Below are 17,302 nucleotides of genomic sequence, written 5' to 3'. Positions count from 1 at the left end.
TTGGTACTGACTCGATCGCGTCTTTTAACTTCATTTGTTGGGGGCTATCGTCTGTCGGTATTGTCACCTAGGGAATTATCGGCGGTGATACGGGTGTCTCGATTTCCTTTTTTGTCTTGAGTGAACGCATATCGTCTTTTAATTCATTGATCTTTGTACTCATGTCGGCTATTACTCGTAAATTCGCATCGCATTCGCATCTCGCGTCTCCCCTATTTTCCCGTAGTTGGGACAAAGACTGTTTGTCTGTTTGAAGGACTTTAGTTGACTAAATCTTAAGATTTATAACGGGCCCTCGAGCTAGCCGAACATGTACTGCGGAGACGCATCGACATCTGGCAATCATCTTACTCGAAGAATAGGGTCTGCGTGTGGCGAGCCACGGGGCAGAAACCGTTGGAATGTTTACTGTCGCGTGTCGTCACGAATATTTCTTTTAAGGAGAGCTATAGAATTACTCCATACCTTTGTTAGACAAAGCGTTCATACCGTGACCGCGGCTACGTTCGGCGACTGACTGTCGCCTCAATCCCAAGCTCATTATCACAACTCTCGAACAATTACAATTGGACTGGGTGACTGTAATTATTTAATTACAGCTATGGTAGATTCTGAATTACAATGTTACGGGATTTTCCCAAAATTCCAAAGGGAATGCTCCGGTGTTCTTTCATCTCCGACATATTAATAAGGAACCATTTGGCTGAATAACGAAAAAACATATAAAGAGTTCTTTAGATTATGTGACGCGGTCAAAATCAAATTTCAGGAGTTGAATTTAAAAACATTTTGTCCCTATGAATTCACAACCTCCAAAGCTTCGAAATCCACACATATTTCTTCCTTCAGATGATTCTGTGATTACATTAGGGTTGTGAAGACATATTTTAAGTGAAACTAATTGTTTTAACTCGTAATTATTGTTAAAATAAGAATATTTAATGACAATTAATAGTTATTAAAAAATGTATAGGTTTCACTAATTGCTATTAATTTTTACTAACTAAAAATATATTTTTAGCATAAGAATATTTAATAACAAATAATTTTTAATAATTTTTATTGGGTAAAAATTAACTCTTAAAATAAAATTATTTAATAAAAATTAATAGTTACTAATTCGGCTGCAATGGTCGGATCGCAAAACAGCTTCCAAGCCAGTCAAATGCGTGTGTCACGTCGAAGACAGAAGAAATCATGAAACCAATAGATCGCTGGTGATCTCCTCTTCTTGCGTCGCAGTAAATATATTCGTACGTTTCACGAATAACGTGAAGGAATTGAACTTCGTATAAGATGATGGAAATTTTATTGTATAAATCCAACGGAGTGACGGTTCAAAGTGTTACAGAATAATTAACAGAATAATGTGTTGAGCGCTAATGTAGGAGGGTTTTTATATGGAGATTTTAGTCCCTTTGGAGGGGTTATCGTCCGATGTATATCAGAGGCGGCTATTCAGTTGCTGTTTTGTTATTATTTCGATAGCTGTGGCATGCAGGATGTTTCGTCTACTTTATTACTGTTTCTGAGCGGGTGACAGGTGCATCAGACGCAATGCAATACTTGAAACTTGCTTGTTGAAAAATAGAAGCAGTGCTGTCCATGATATTAACGCTGCGGTATATGTGTCAACACAAACATGGCATACATATATTGGAACTAGTGCGGCTATGGATATCGCCCATGTGATTCGAGTTTTAACAAACATAGCCGCGTATGGCGCAGGGGTACCGGAAGAAATCCGTCCTTAATTAAAGCCTTAATTAAAGCTTACCGTCACACCGACGAATATTTTTTCCTCGATTCTGAAGTTTCATAAGGCTGCTTTTTAAAATATTGTAACAAACTAAAAAGAAAGCACTGTTTGCAAAAATTTTATCATTTCTTTAATTTTTGTAGTAATAACTCTTAAATTCATAATAAAACTAGTAGATGATATAATATAGACGCAATGGGAAGGTTATCAATTCTTCACCGGTAGTGTGTATTTTACAAAACAATGAATATAAGTATTTTCTTACACCATTAGAATATGTAATACCACCAGAAAACGGCGGTATAATATACATACATATATACGTACATAGGTAGTTCGAATGAAAATAGAAAAACGTTTGAGAGGCGTTCCCTACATACTAAACAAGATAATAATCAATATTGACACTTAAAAATAGCAGAAAATATTCTAAGGCTCGATAAAGTTTTTGGACTAATGCATGATCCATTTTTTAATATCACTCGTACTTTATTCATACAAATTGTTATGTATTCTATGGCTTCTTTCAATATATATAGTTTCATAGTTTTATACGTACGACAATAAATATGTCAACCCTATAATTCATTATTATAAAAGTATATCAGATTTGCCGGCGAATCTGTGTTTAATATTTTTTTTACTATTAAATGATTCAATATTAGATACGTTAATATTACCCGAATATTTACACATTACATTTTCAAATATTATATCGCTTCCGTTCTTGTTCCAGTAAGGTTTTGTCACGTTATCGGAAGAAGGAAACATTACAAATAAAAGAGACCAAAAAATTTCTTTGGAAATCGTTTCATAAGTAAACAGATTAGGGATATATATGTTTCCAGGACGAGATTTATTAATTCATTCGTACTATAGTTAACGATAATATCGTTAAGATATTAAAAATTTATTTCTGATTTAGTGTGCGAGATTTACTTTAATTCTATTTCTCCATTTTCATTCATTCACAATCAATCTTTACAACTTTGCCTTCACAAAGGCTTGAGAGAACTATATTCATCAAATTATTTCTTGACGTCCATATCCATCACATGAGATTTTGATAAAGTTTTTCTTAAGATATGTCACTGAAAAGCATCCGTAAAAAAGATTTAAAAAATTTTTCACCTGCTCTACATAAACTTCAGCTTGTTATAACTTGCAGATCTATTGGGCTAATCCTTCTTTCCAATTTTTTTTATGTGTTTGTTAGATAAATAAGTCTGCTGGAAGAATCTGGCAAATAAAATGAAATAGCTGAGGTACATCAACATAGCAAGTTTGATGTTCAAAGGCGTAACGTGACATTCAACTTGGACACTGTGTACATAGTAGTAAGCTGATGCAGTTAAAATGCAACCCACAACCATTTGTGATAGCTGTAGCGTAGTAACAAACATGGCGACCCATTTTGGTATATTGAACCGCATTGCTTTCAGAGCATAATAGGAGTACATCCAGGCATGAACGAAAGAGTTTACCAAGCCACTTGCCATTTCCTGTGGCCTCTGCATAAGAGAACCAGGTATAGAGAAGGACTGTTACGTGATGGTACCAATGTAGAAAAATCAACAGTTGCTTTCGTAACACAATGAAGGCTGTGTCGCCAAATTCTACTAGCTTCGATAGGGCAAAGGTCCACGACCAAAAACCGAAAACTGGATCTTGAGTAAGATGGCTGGAAAGAATATAATTACATTTCTATTATGATATAATATTTTGGAAATATTGTTATATGTTATGAACATGATATATAAATTGAAGTTACATAGTGTGTTTCTTAATATCTGTCTGATGTTGTGTATTTTTCATATTACAAACAATTTACTTTTATGTTGGAAGTGGCTGAATTTATTTCAAGTATAGTACAATAATAACAAATGCAGTTATTTTTGTTATAATATCAAAAATAAAAATTTCCATTTATCCATATTTTATACATTTCTTTGAAGTTTCTCAATTTTCCAGAGCATCGAACAACATTTTGCAATAAAAGTTAACAAAAAGACGCGAATTTCCAGTATTAAAGAAAATTTACAGATAAAATTAAATTATAGATTAAAACTGTTTAGCTGAATTCCTTGCTTGTAGACAATTGCTACGTTTAAACTATCTTTCTAAACGTAATAATTTCCGGGATATTCCGTAAAATATGTTTTCAGTCTCAATTTTGCAGGATATTTTTGCTCCTTCGACATGGATTTTCCCGTGTAAAGATAATATGTGTCAAATATATTACGAATCCCCTGCTAGATACGTATGCTATCGCAAGGCGGATTGAGCATGTACAGATACTTTTAGCATAAAATCAAATTCTGTATGCATTTACATTTAAAAAGTTTCGGGCTAATATTATTAAAAAGAACAGTTTTTAAGGTAAATGAAGTTTTATTATCTATTATTCAACACACATCCCTTCCTTGTCATATTTTTCTGAATTGCTTCTACAGTATTGAGTTGATGTAATGACCCACTTGAGAGGCTCGAATTGCTTGACTGACTATTCCCTCTTATGTTTTTCCGGAGGAAAGCTTGGCGTGGGTGTGCCCTTTGAACGAAGAACGCGGATTCGTTGTTCACACTTTTCGTCAAGGAAGTGAGGGTAACCATCCGCGATGCCGATTGGTTATGAGCCATGCTAATGAAAAAGGATATGAGGTAGTCTCCCACCAACGTGGATCGGGGGGTGACTTCGTTCCTGGGGAAAACCAGTCCTTTTCGATAAACATGTGTTCGGTATTCCCATTCGGTGACTACACGCTTTCTCCGTGATTTCTAAGAGCCTAATAAACTCAAGGACTTTTCCGAAACCCGAAAATAAACTGAAAATACTTCTAGACAAACAGTTTGACTGGCAAACATGTGGAAACAATGAAGCCAAAGTTGACGGTTTATGGTGGGTCCTTGAGTTTATTGAGGGCCGCTGGCTGCCAGGTAGCGTCGGCTGGAGTACAGCTGTTCCATGCGACGTAACAGCGTGGGAAGCTAGTAGCGCTGTGTCGTCAGCAAATGTTGCTATTGTTATCTCTGTCGATGTTGGTAAATCGGCAGTGTAGATGGAGAACAGCAGGCGTCCGAGGACACTACCTCGGAGTATGCTAGATAGAGTAGGTAAGTATTTAACCATGAGTTGCCTATTGGTTAGGTAGGACTTTAAGATGGAGTAGTAGGTGTGTGGTAGGACTTTTTAAAGTTTGTATAGTAGTACTTCGTGTCATACTTTGTCGAATGCCTGTTGAATGTTTAGGAATATCGCTGAGCAATATTTTTTCTTTTCAAGGGATTGGTTGATAATGTGTGTTATGCGATGGATTTGCTCTACTGTTGAATGCTGTTTCCGAAAACCGAATTGATGATCTGGGAGTATTTTCAAATCCCCCAAGAGTGGAAGGAGTCTATTCGTTAGCATTTTCTCGAATAGTTTTGACAGGATAGGTAAAAGACTAATTGGGCGATAGGAGCAGAGTTTCATATATTGGTTTTCCGAGTTTAGGGATGAGAGTAATGAAATTTTCCAGGCCTTAGGAAGGTATTCAAGGCGAAGAATTGCGTTAAAAATCGATGTGACGAGTGCAATCCCTTTTATGAGAAGTTCATTGATTGCTCTATTGCCTATTAGGTCATGCCCCGCTGCTTTCTTGGGGTTTAGGCGACTGATTGATTCTATAATCTCTGCAGAAGTGAAGGGTTCCATAGGAGGAGACATTTAGAAGGGAGAGTGCAGGTGTTCAGTAATGTCTGCGGCAGCTTTGGAGGAATGGGGTTTAAATACTTTAGACAAGTATTTAGCAAACAGGTTGGCTTTACCTATAGGGCTACACGCCCATCCACCTTGCGGATAGCGGATTGATGGGATTATTTGCGGGGAGCGCGTGAGTTTCCTGGAAGCCCTCCATAGTAAGTAGTTGGAGTTAGCTGTGGGGGACAAATTGGCGAGATATTTATGAAAACAGTCGTTTTTATAATTTTTGATGATTGTGATTGGCTTTCTAGTTGCGTTGTTTAGTTTGCGTTTGTCATCCGGTGTTCTATGGGACTACCATACTCTTCTTAGTCTACGTTTTTCTGCTATTTTTTTAAATATGTAATGGGGATATTCACGTTTGCTGATGGAAGTCTTAGTAGGTGTGGAGGAGCGGATAGCGTTTATTATGCTCGTGTTTAAGTATTTCGTGACTGCTTCGATATCTTCATTAGTTTTTAGTGAAATTAAGGCTGAAGTTGAGTCATTAAAGACTTCTCTAAAGAGCTGCCAGTTGGTGAGTTGGTTATGAATAAAGCCATTAGGTGTATTCTCGATACTTGTTGAACTGACTGTTGCTATCACGGGCGAATGGTCAGAAGAGAGATCAGCCGAGGAGTTGATTTGGACATATTTTGGCGAGATATTTTTAGTTATGAAGAAGTCAAGTAAGTCAGGTATTTTGTTAGTGTCAGTGGGCCAGTGTGTGGGTTCATATGTGGTGAAGTAGTTGAGATTGTTGGTGATTATGCTGTTTAGGAGATTTTTGCCTGTTACTGTGACCTCTGCCCCATTGGGTAAGTTTGGCGTTATAGTCTCCTCCAGCTATGAATCTATTGCCCAGAGTGTCAAGAAAGTTATCAAAATCTTCGTTGGCGATGGAGTGTCTGGGAGGGCAGTATACTGCTGAAGTGGTGATTGTACCATGGTAGTCTTCTATTGCTACGTTTGTTGCTTGGAGGTAGTCTTTCTGGAATGATGGAAGTTCGTAGTGCTTAATGCTGGATTTGATAATGATTCCGATGCCGCCGTGGGCCTTTCCGCTGGGATGTTGGGTATGGTAGAAGTTATAACCATTTATTTTCAGATAGTTTTTGTCGGTGAAGTGGGTTTCAGATACGAGCATTACGTCGACTTGCTGTTGCTTTAGGAAGAGCTCTAGTTCGAATTTGTATTGAGCTAGCCCCTTGGCATTCCAAAGAGCTATGCGTCTTGATTTTATTTTGCGTCGGGGAGTATTAATTTATCCATGGTGAGTGTTAATAGTGATAGCAAATTATTTATTTGTTCAGATTGTTTTTCTATTAACTTTTCAAGTCTAATGTCACGTTGATTCGGGATTATTTCACATTCCGCACGTAAGGTGAGAGATTCGTATTTCAATTATGATCGTTATTACAAAATTTATTAGAAACTGACAAAGTAACGATACAGAATGTTATAACAGAACAGAATAGAATGTCGAGTACTGACTTGGGAGGTTTTTTTATATCAAGGGGTTGGCTCCTGTGGAGGGGTTATCGTTGGATGCCGGTCACATAGGGATCCTGTTACTGCTTAGTTACTGTTTCGATGGCTAAGGTATGTGAGATATGATTATCCTATTGCTGCATTCCCGGGGCCACTGTGACACTAGAGACGTTGTCTGTGTTTTATGAATTGGAGACATTATTTTGAGAATGGTCCCTGTGGTTATTTGGATTATTTTGATTTCCTTGTACTGCTTGGGAGTAGTATAGGAGATTGAAGTAGTAGTGAATTTCGGAAGACTGGGTATTTGATTGGTTGTCTCTTGGCTCTAAGCTTGGGATACTTATTTATACATAAGGTTTTGTAGGCTGAGCGGCCTTTGTAGTTAGCAGAATGGTCACCTTGACAGTGGATGCACTTCGTTGGGGTTTCCGGTGATTTAGTGCACTGGTCAGTGGGGAGTGTAACTGCACATTTAACGCAGCGGATTTATATGCAATCGCTTCCTCTGCAATGTTTGCATTTTTCAAAGCTTTTGTTCATGCAATAGCTCTAGTGTTTTGTTCTCGTGTTTTCGTTCTAGTTATCCTAGTTGAACAAGTTTTGAAGTGTCCGTGCCTGCCTGTTCAAATGGATCGAATAGAGCATTCTCTCTTCCTCCGAAGATGGTTGTATTTCATCTTCACTCAATATGTTGCGTCGTGCAACACTCTACCTGGACCCGGCCATACACCGCGGGCCAGACAGGCCCCAGATGTCCGCTCATTCTTACGGCGTACCCTCAATAACCTTAAGCACCCGTCATAAATCCCACTAATTTGCTTGCTAAGGTCCTTCAGACCCAACAAACATCTGTTTTCTGAATCATTTCTAAAGATTATTGTCTACCACGGCTTGACAAGGGAAAGTTGGGTTTTCCCACGTACGATGCTTCCTAATAACAACTTTCTATCGAGAGCAGCTAAGACCCTTCCTAGTCCACCAACCTTCGTTTAACCAATTAACAACAAATCCGATGGTCCCGTGCGCTAGACACACGCATCCTTAGCTTTCCTCCGCTACAGCATCGTCACCGAACATCACTGATTCTTCAACCTTCAAACATACAACATCCGTCGACCGGGTCTACACCCGAAGATCAGTCAGTCACTTATCTTATATATACGCACCAGCGTAACTATCTTCTTCACAAAGTTGTTGGAATAAACTGTCATTCACACCTTGTTACATCAGTGTCATATTCAATTAACCACCTCTATTATCCTAATCGAAATAGGGGATCGATCATTTCGTGGCGTCGATTATCTAATCGTGACGGGAATTTACGACTCCCGTTGGCGTGCTTCCTAGCGATCGCGTCTCTCCGCGATCGAAACACAATGTCATAGATCTGTTTTGCCGCTTTTTAATTTCTTGTTTCTGAATATTTGCTTGAAACTTTTTCACTTCAGGGAATGACTCATCTTCTTCTTTTAGCTGATGCATCTTCGTGTTTTCACTCTGTGAAAAAGTTCTCTTTCTATTACTATTTCTTGTTGTCATTGAACACTTTTCTGGCTGTATTGCATCTTCTCTTATAGTGAATGTGTCTGTGAAGTACCCGCGATCTTCCTTGAAATTGTTTCGCTTAAAACACTTTTCTCATTTACTATGTTTTGTAGGGCTTTGTGTTATTTCTTCTTCTGAGCTACTTCTAGCACTTTTCCTTTTTTTTTTAGATCGGTTTTCACGTTTCCTCTAAAAATGTAGGATATATTTAATTACGTTATAATAGAATTTATATGCACAATGTACATACATTAAGCGATTAGATTTCAACATATTAATTAACCGATATCTTTTAGGTATCATTATTAGATACTATATATAAAGGTTAGTATTGATCAGTAACATGAGATTTGGGGTAAGATTAAAGATATTAAATTTCATCATAATATGATACAAACATTTACATTACTGTCATCGTCACGAATTAATGGCCTTCGTAATTTTGCAACAAGTGACATTGACTGTTGTTTTTTAATATTAATTGCAGCTTTCCTTCAACCCTCTTTTTTTGCTCGGCTCTTCAAAACTTTCGGCGTAGTTGAAGTTGAAGGGCCAGGTGTGGTGTTTGAGCAAAGTATCTCCAAAATGGTCGTTAACAGATTTTTTAACACCCAAGCAACGTATATTCAATATATCTTTGGTAATTAGTGCTTTCATCCGATTCTTTGATGTAGTACCGATATTCCTACAATCGATATATCTACAAATAAATTCTTTATAAGTGTAGTATCGTGGAAAGAAGGGCCTGTGGTGGCACTCGATAGTTAAATAGCACCACTCGACACTAACTAGTGTCGGACGACGAAGTGGTTAGCGCCTTAGGTTACGAACGTAGGAGTCCGATTTTTCTTCCACGGTACAAAAAATGAGGAAAAGAGCGGCCGTACCCAACAGCGACCTCTACAGCGCTGAGCACAGCTCAACGATACTACATAAGTATTTAATATATACATTAAACTATACTTTTTAATAATACATACCATAATTTAATATTGTGCTTGAAATTATGACATATGTAACAATTAATACAAACACTTAACTTAGAAGCATATGTAAATTATTTTTCAAAAAAAATATTTATATGAAACAATAATAAAATAATGAAATAACGTTGAGAATAAAATCTAGTTTAATTACAAATATATACACTGTTAACAATACCGTTCTTATCAATTTTATTAAATTTACAGTGAAGCTTACAATTACACTAATGTCAATGAATATTAACGTATATGTTTATTATTACACCAAATAAAAGTGAAAGTACTCTAATGAAAAATACAATATACTTTAATGGAAATAAAACAAGTAAATAGCGAAGCATTTATTAATATTATTATACAGTACTATATTATATTATTATAATATTTATTAATATTTACTTACCTTTTACGTTTGCATAAAAACTACAAAATTGTAAATATCAACTTTTATAACAGAGATGAAACAAGTCACAGAAATTCGTGTCTTTCAATGGCAAAATGCGTTAAAGTAAGGGAAACGATAATCTCCGTCTCGCGTCACAAGCGGGACTGTGCCAGTTTTGCTCCTTGAAAGTACATGTAGCGGTACATGAGCTAGAGGACAATTCAAATTATGTTGTTTTTTTGCCTCGGAGTATCAATATCGTTAGGACATACATAATGTAGCAATAAATAAACTCCGGACAAAACTATGTTGCCGCTTCGTGCAACTGTCGAACGAAGACGAATTTGAATTTTCCGATTCTCCTCCGACCAGTTTATACTGTACCAGTTTAAACGGACGCAATCGTAAAGAGTTATCGATCATGTAGTGGATCGTGTGAGGATCAATAATTTAGAGAATACGAGAAATTGCTGCTGCAACGCCTCAAATATATTTAGAATAAATAAAATAAATACGAATAAATATAAATACCGTCGAGAGACGCTCGTACAAATGTATTCGCGAAGCTAAGGTATGGTCGCTTGCGAAAAACTCGATAACTATAACTCGGATGACTCGGATAATAACTCGTAGATATTGATCGATAATTCGTAGGTACTCGGTATATACAAACTCGCGATCACGTCCGTTTATTTATACTGGGGGGGGGGGGGGGGGGGGAGTCGGAAAATTTGAATTCATCTTAGATCGACGATTGCCCATAACGGTGACTTTGTTTTGTCCGGAGTTTACCTATCGATATGTTTCGTGCGTCAAGGCGATGTCCGTGTTCCGAGGCACAACAACACGAGTCGCTCTCGATCCGCCACGTCCTATGACTCTACCGACTATCTACCGAGTATTGATCAGTTACTAACGAGTTATGAGCGAGCGGTTATACACTGTCTTAGCGAATCCGTTAATACGAGCGTCTTTGCGAACATTATCTGTTCTTATTTATTTAATCATTTTAAAATATACTTGACGGTTTCTACAACGGGCAATCTCGTCTAAAAAATCTCACGATTAACCATCCTCTACACACAAGTCCCTTAATACATAACGACTTTTCAGTTCAATTGGGATCATTGCGTATAACGCCATCTATTCGCCCGGGCGCGCCATTTTTCTCTAGAATATAAATTGTACCGCATGCTTGAATATGTACCGCATGCTGGAAATAGCCAGCCATGTTGATATGGAAGAGGAGGCGAAAGTGGAGCATATTGTAGAAGGAATAGTAGATGAAGAAAACAATAAGTCTACTACATCCATTAAAGAATTGAAGAAGAGATTAATCATGTACGAGGAACAGAATTATCGCAGAGCAAAATTGATTGTGAAGCTAGCCAAAATTGAAAGGAGCAGGATGCCCAGTCAATCTGGAGATATGAAGAAGACGAGATGTTACAATTGCGGCGACGAAGAATATGAGTGTGCAGAGTGCCCGAATAGGTCGAGAGGACCCAAGTGCTTTAAGTGTAGAGAGTACGGACACATCGTATCGAAATGCGACAATACCGATACCGGTAGCGAACTAACTTTAATGAGAGCGAATCAGTATGTGAAAATTGGTATCGGGTCCGGAAGAAATTGTACACTCGAAGAATTTTCGACGAATATTGTGATAGATGATGAGTCGTACGTTGTAACGATACATGTAGTTTCAGATACCTTGATGCAACACTCGTTCATAATTGGCACATACTTCCTGAATACCGTCGAATTAAACATAAAGGACGGAAATGCTTCTATTCGTAAAGTAGAGGAAAAAGATTGTAATAGACACCAGGAGGTGTTTAAAGTAGATATAGAAATGCGGCAAGACAAAGTAATTGATCAGTCTTAATCCGACTTTGCATATCCGATCGTAGTTGAAAGAAGGAACGGATCTCTTCATGTTCCTATCGAGGAGAATAGTAGAGAATGTACGGCAGTTGTAGTTACCATGAGTCCTTATCTCGAGGACACCGTCGTCATGAAACAAAAATTTGTTAGATGAACCGGTTTTTTTGCGTGAAGAGGGAAAAATGCTATTACGCGTACCCAGAGAGATCCGCGTCTCTGGGTTATGTAGGACTCGGAAGGTGACATCGCCATACGCCCTAAAAACCCCTCGATCCTTTATTTGATTAGACACGGACAACCCCGGCATAGCCGATCAGCATTCATCAGGGTTGTCATTAACCGCGTCTCCGAATATTTAACGTTGCATACTGGTACCGCTCCTCCTGTTCGCTGACCCCATAGCCATTTCCATTTCTCTTCTGTAATTTATTATCGATTTGCAGAACGCTTTGAGCTTTGTCCAGTATTCGTCCTTGGTAACCACGGTGTCCACCAAGTTGACCACACTTATCCGGAGATCCAGGAAATTCTCGAGTTCGATCGTTATGTTCATTAGGTCCATTTAGGACACACGAACAGGACGTGTTCTGCATCGTCGTTCGGGTCACCACAATCTCTACACTTAGTGTCGACCCCCTTACCGATCCTCTTTCTGTAGCTGTTGAAGATACCATGCCCCATTAACATTTGCATCGTAAAGTAATCGATGTCTCTCCTTTTCTTGGCGAATATAGACGCATTACCTATCAACTTCCTAGTAAAGTTGTCCTCTTTGTAAATGCCCTATTCCGCTTGTCACTCCATTATTGCTTTCTTCCTTATGTCATCCAGTTCTTCTTTTAACATGATGTATCTATCGATCACTTCACCTTCAACAGCTAAGCTCTTATAAATCTTCATTCTCTCGTATGATTCTTTCAACATCCTAGCTTTAATGTTGATCGGTAAGTTGCCGGTCAATACACAAAGCACCGCATGAGATACAGTGCGGTAGGCTGTAAATGTAATGCACAGGGCAGTACGTTGGGTCCGTTTTATAATCTTCCTGTTCTTCTCATAGTTCATTGCATCAGCTCACACAGGCGCACCATATGTCACGATGGGTTCCCAAACATTGTAATAGAGCCTGCGCGCCAAGCCAGGCGGACCATTGATATTCGGCAGAACTCTTAGGAAACTAAAGTCCTTCAAACAGACAAACAGTCTTTGTCCCAACTACGGGAAGATAGGGGAAACCTATTGTTACGCCATGCGGCTTACCATAGGTCATATTCTTAACTGTCGATCGCGGCACTATAATGTCGCAGACGGATCGTCGTGTCTGCCCGGCAAACAAACATTGTAGTGGCAAGCGCATGGTTCATTAAGCAGGGCGACTTCCAGAAACGTCGACTCGTGGCCCGTATTTTACCTCGCGTAAAAGAATGTGGCGTGATCCGAACGTAGTGGGGGTCGCCTTCCAGAAAAAACGAAAAAAATCGAAAGGCGTTCAGAACTTTTCGAGAAGTCGAACCGTCAACACATGTGGTATGTCGCGCATTACTTATCAACCAAAACGCAGTTACATTTTCTTTGTTCCATTTATATCTTTCTAGTTAATAAGTTGTTGAAATAAACATTAATTTATTTGTGTTAATTCTGTGGAATTTCATTGAACTACCCTTATTATCATAATCGAAATAAGGGGATCGATCAGTTCGTGACGTCGATTATTTAATCGTAACGGGAACTTACAACTCTCGTTGACGTGCTATCTCGCGATCGCGTCTCTCCGCGAACGGTCGAAACGCCTATTTTTTAACGAACGACGTCTCCCACTAGAGACTTTCTCTCGAGAGCGGCTAGCATCCTTTTCTAACCACCGACATACAAATTGACCAATTCCCTTACTTTCTGAACGAAGGTTGTCCTCGACGAATCCGATTTTTCCTCTGCAATATTTTTAAAGCTACACATTTCGAATTTTCCAATTATGCCGAAACAATTGCGTGAACCACTCTATATATTCCATACAATAAACTATTTTTTGCGTTTTAAAGTAGTTGAATATTTTATTAAAATACTCTGAGCAATTCTCAGGTTTCTGTGAAAACAAGATAACCCAAATGTAGTTGTGTTTCCTTCAGAATTATGCAGATTTTATTTGAAATATGTGAGGTGTAAGTGACCCCGACGTGATCGAGCTAATGAGATTTCAATGATCGTGATTCCGGGCGCGCTAACGATATGTCAAACAAGAATAAAACAGTTACGACCAGTGAAGTAGTCCGCGTGCCTTTGACGATGCCCTAGAAGATAGTGCTATGGTTCTCCTTACTAGAGAGATAGCTCGCGGCGGCGAGCATCGCGGGTGATGAAGAAAAATCCACCGCCCTCCAAGGGTGTCTAGAACCTGAGTACTTAGAGCGAATCGAGGACATAGCGTTGAATACCCCGGCCACCACAATATGATAAACTCAAGGACGAAACACTTCTCTCTCCTTTTCCTTTATTTGTCGGCTCTACATCCATCCCCCTTGCTTACTCAAGTTGTTGTTTGTCTATATAAGATTCAGCAGCTATGGAACCACATATGGGCAAGATGGATTGACAGAAAGGAAGCGGAGGATTTTCGCGACGGAGGATGTAATTGAAGGATGAGCGTTGTAATGAATTGGTTTTGGTTTGTAAATATATTTGTTATGTTCTTGCAGCACTTCTTCTTTGCATTCTCAAGTCCCTTGGACGGCCTTTAGGAGAGAACAAAGACACAAATGATAATTGTAGCTGCTGGCTGTAGATGTCGCTGCTAGGGTACTGCTGTATTTTCTTTTCATTTAAGAATCGTGGAAGAAAAATCGGACTACGGTCGCCGGGATTTAAGAACCCAGATCCCGAACGTTCGTAACTCGAGGCGCTAACCACTGCGCTACCGTTGTCTGGTATTAGTTAGTGTCGAGTTGTCGTATTTGTGCTGTCGAGTGCCGCCACATATGTATGCATTTCTGAATTGAGTGGTTTACAAGTAATTACAATCGATATACATTACAAGTAATTACAATTTATTACAAATGACTCGCTGTGCATATTACTATAACAGTCAGTACTAATTCTATAGATCAGCAGCATTGTAACTTTCCAATAAACAACCGAAAATCACGTCGTTGAATAATAAATGCATTCACTGTAGAATGAAATTATTATTACGAATATAAGAGAAACGATTTAAAAACCATGTATTTTTTCATTTAAATTATTTGCATTTGCAAAGGGAGATACAAAATTTTAACAACGTTGCAAATTACAAAGACACAAATTACAGTTTCGTGTTTAAGTTATTGTTCAGAGTTTGTTGGAATACAACGATATTAATCGCATACAGATGAGGTGATTGATCGAACGGATTCTTTCCTTCGTTGTTCAGCGATATCCTCATTAGCGTGCGTTCGTGAGATGTACCACGGCGGCTAGCACGTGCATGCTCTTTCGAGAATTCGGCGGAAGAAGCGTAGGAATATGGATGGAACATTCCCGATGGGCACGTCGAGAAGCTACTAGAAGGTTCTGTGGCACATGTGACGCCACACAGACACCCACACAGGTCACACTCATTACTGCATAGAGAGTGGGGTTCAAAACCTTTTCAAGGGCCATGGGTCACTAAGCCAGTCAGTCTGTGAATAACTAGCCAACTGACTACATTCCAGAACACACACACTTATAATTCCTGTAATAATTGTTTAATAAATATCACATTATATTGTTTCAACACAAACATTGTGTCTTCCACAGATTATTAATCTTAATTCCAAGATTAAATTCTAACAGAGCTTCCTAATAATTATGGTACAATTGGTAAAATGATGATTTTACATGAAAAAAGTAAAAAATATATTAGATAATTGAAATAACGCGATATAATTATAATTGAAATAACATCAGTAAGAACGGATGTTTTAAGCATTCGATTTTGAGAAAACAGGGTATGAATATGTTTAGTTAAAAAGCAATCCGTGTTTATTCGAGCATTCGCGGAGAGACGCGATCGCGAGAAAGCACGTCAACGGGAGTAGTAAATTCCCGTTGCAATTAGATAACCGACGCCACGAACTAATCGATCCCCTGATTTCTGTTACGATAATAGGGGTGGTTCAATGAATTTAACACTGTATTAACAGGTTAATATAGCTTGTATATTTAAAAATAATGAATGTAATAATAAAAACGTCACAAATTATTTAGCGATAAATACAGTTGATATGTTATAGGAATTCGACCCGACTTTGCGATATCTCTCAATGAATTCGTTAGACTAAGCAATTTATAACGTTTGACTCTTCAGAAGGGACCGATTACTCTTTGATCCTTTTCGTTGTCTTTTCTGGAAGACGACCCCCACTACGCTCGGATCACGCCACCGTTCGCGCCTATGATCACGTATACCAGCTTCTTTCTTTATGCGGATAAAATAACGCACCGAAGGCGAATAGATGTTTCTGGAACTCGCTGCTTGACGACAACTATGCGTTTATCGCTACTTTGTGTATATCTCGACGGTCATGTAAGACGATCTGTTTGCGACGGTTAGGAACACGGCCTACAGTAAGCCTTGGGGCGTAATAAACGGTGAGAATAGAATAATCTACAGGATTATCAACGGTGAAGTATATAAATATACTAACGTCTCAGAAAACATAATTGAAGTGAGTTGCTTAGATATGAAATTATTGTTAATAACTAAAAGAATAATAGTACAAGTTAGATTAGCAGAGAGACAAACGTGATTGTGCAGTGAGTCTAGGAAACAGGATAAAATATAAAACAAATAGAAATGGAATATGCAATACGTCCTATCCAAGAAGATTGGATACCAACTAATGCATAATAAAAGAATGTCCGCAATATTTGGAATTAAGAACAAAATTCTTAAAATAAACAACCACCATCTTTACGAACAGAGAAAATTGTTTATTGAGACTAAAGAATTTTATTAAGAAACAACATGACGCTCAGAGCATAATAACTGAAGTTATAATAACCTGAGCACAACTCAAAAACTTAGCTATGACCCTTTTGTAATAACTAACAAACAAACATTTCAAACTTAATTAATTATGAACAAGCTACAGATAATTTGAAGTTAGATATGAACAAGCTTAATAACAAAATTACATAAATAGAATTTTTCTTATTTAAATGCGACAGTTCGTAGTACAAAACAAATTTTGTTCAGGAATAAGGTTTTCTGAAAATTTCCTGCGAAAATTTTTGCAAAAATTTCCTAAAGGAATTATAATCTATGAGATAAATGAAATAAAAATACAAAAACCAACTGATATTAAAAGAAGAATGATTATTTTACAAGATAATATGAAACTGTGTAAGGGATTACATATGTAACATATTGTCCCGATGTACACATATCTGCGAAGCGACTTACTACCCTGTATATTCCAGAAACTTCTTAGTTTGCCCCAGCCTTAGCAATTTGAAACTATTTTATTAAAATTAAGAATTTTCCACATTAGATCGAACGCACTTCTAAT

The 17,302-nt window shown here is 37.9% G+C and overlaps 1 pseudogene; it reads right to left on the bottom strand.

The window, feature by feature from the left end:
- Positions 1–2,633: 2,633 nt before the first annotated feature.
- On the bottom strand, positions 2,634–11,121 carry LOC126876411 (elongation of very long chain fatty acids protein 6-like; annotated as a pseudogene).
- Between the last annotated feature and the right edge of the window lie 6,181 nt (positions 11,122–17,302).

Source organism: Bombus huntii, unplaced genomic scaffold (genome assembly GCF_024542735.1).
Source record: "Bombus huntii isolate Logan2020A unplaced genomic scaffold, iyBomHunt1.1 ctg00000074.1, whole genome shotgun sequence".
NCBI lineage: Eukaryota > Metazoa > Arthropoda > Insecta > Hymenoptera > Apidae > Bombus > Bombus huntii.
Note: the sequence above shows the minus strand (reverse complement) of the source record. Positions and strands in the feature narration are given on the sequence as shown.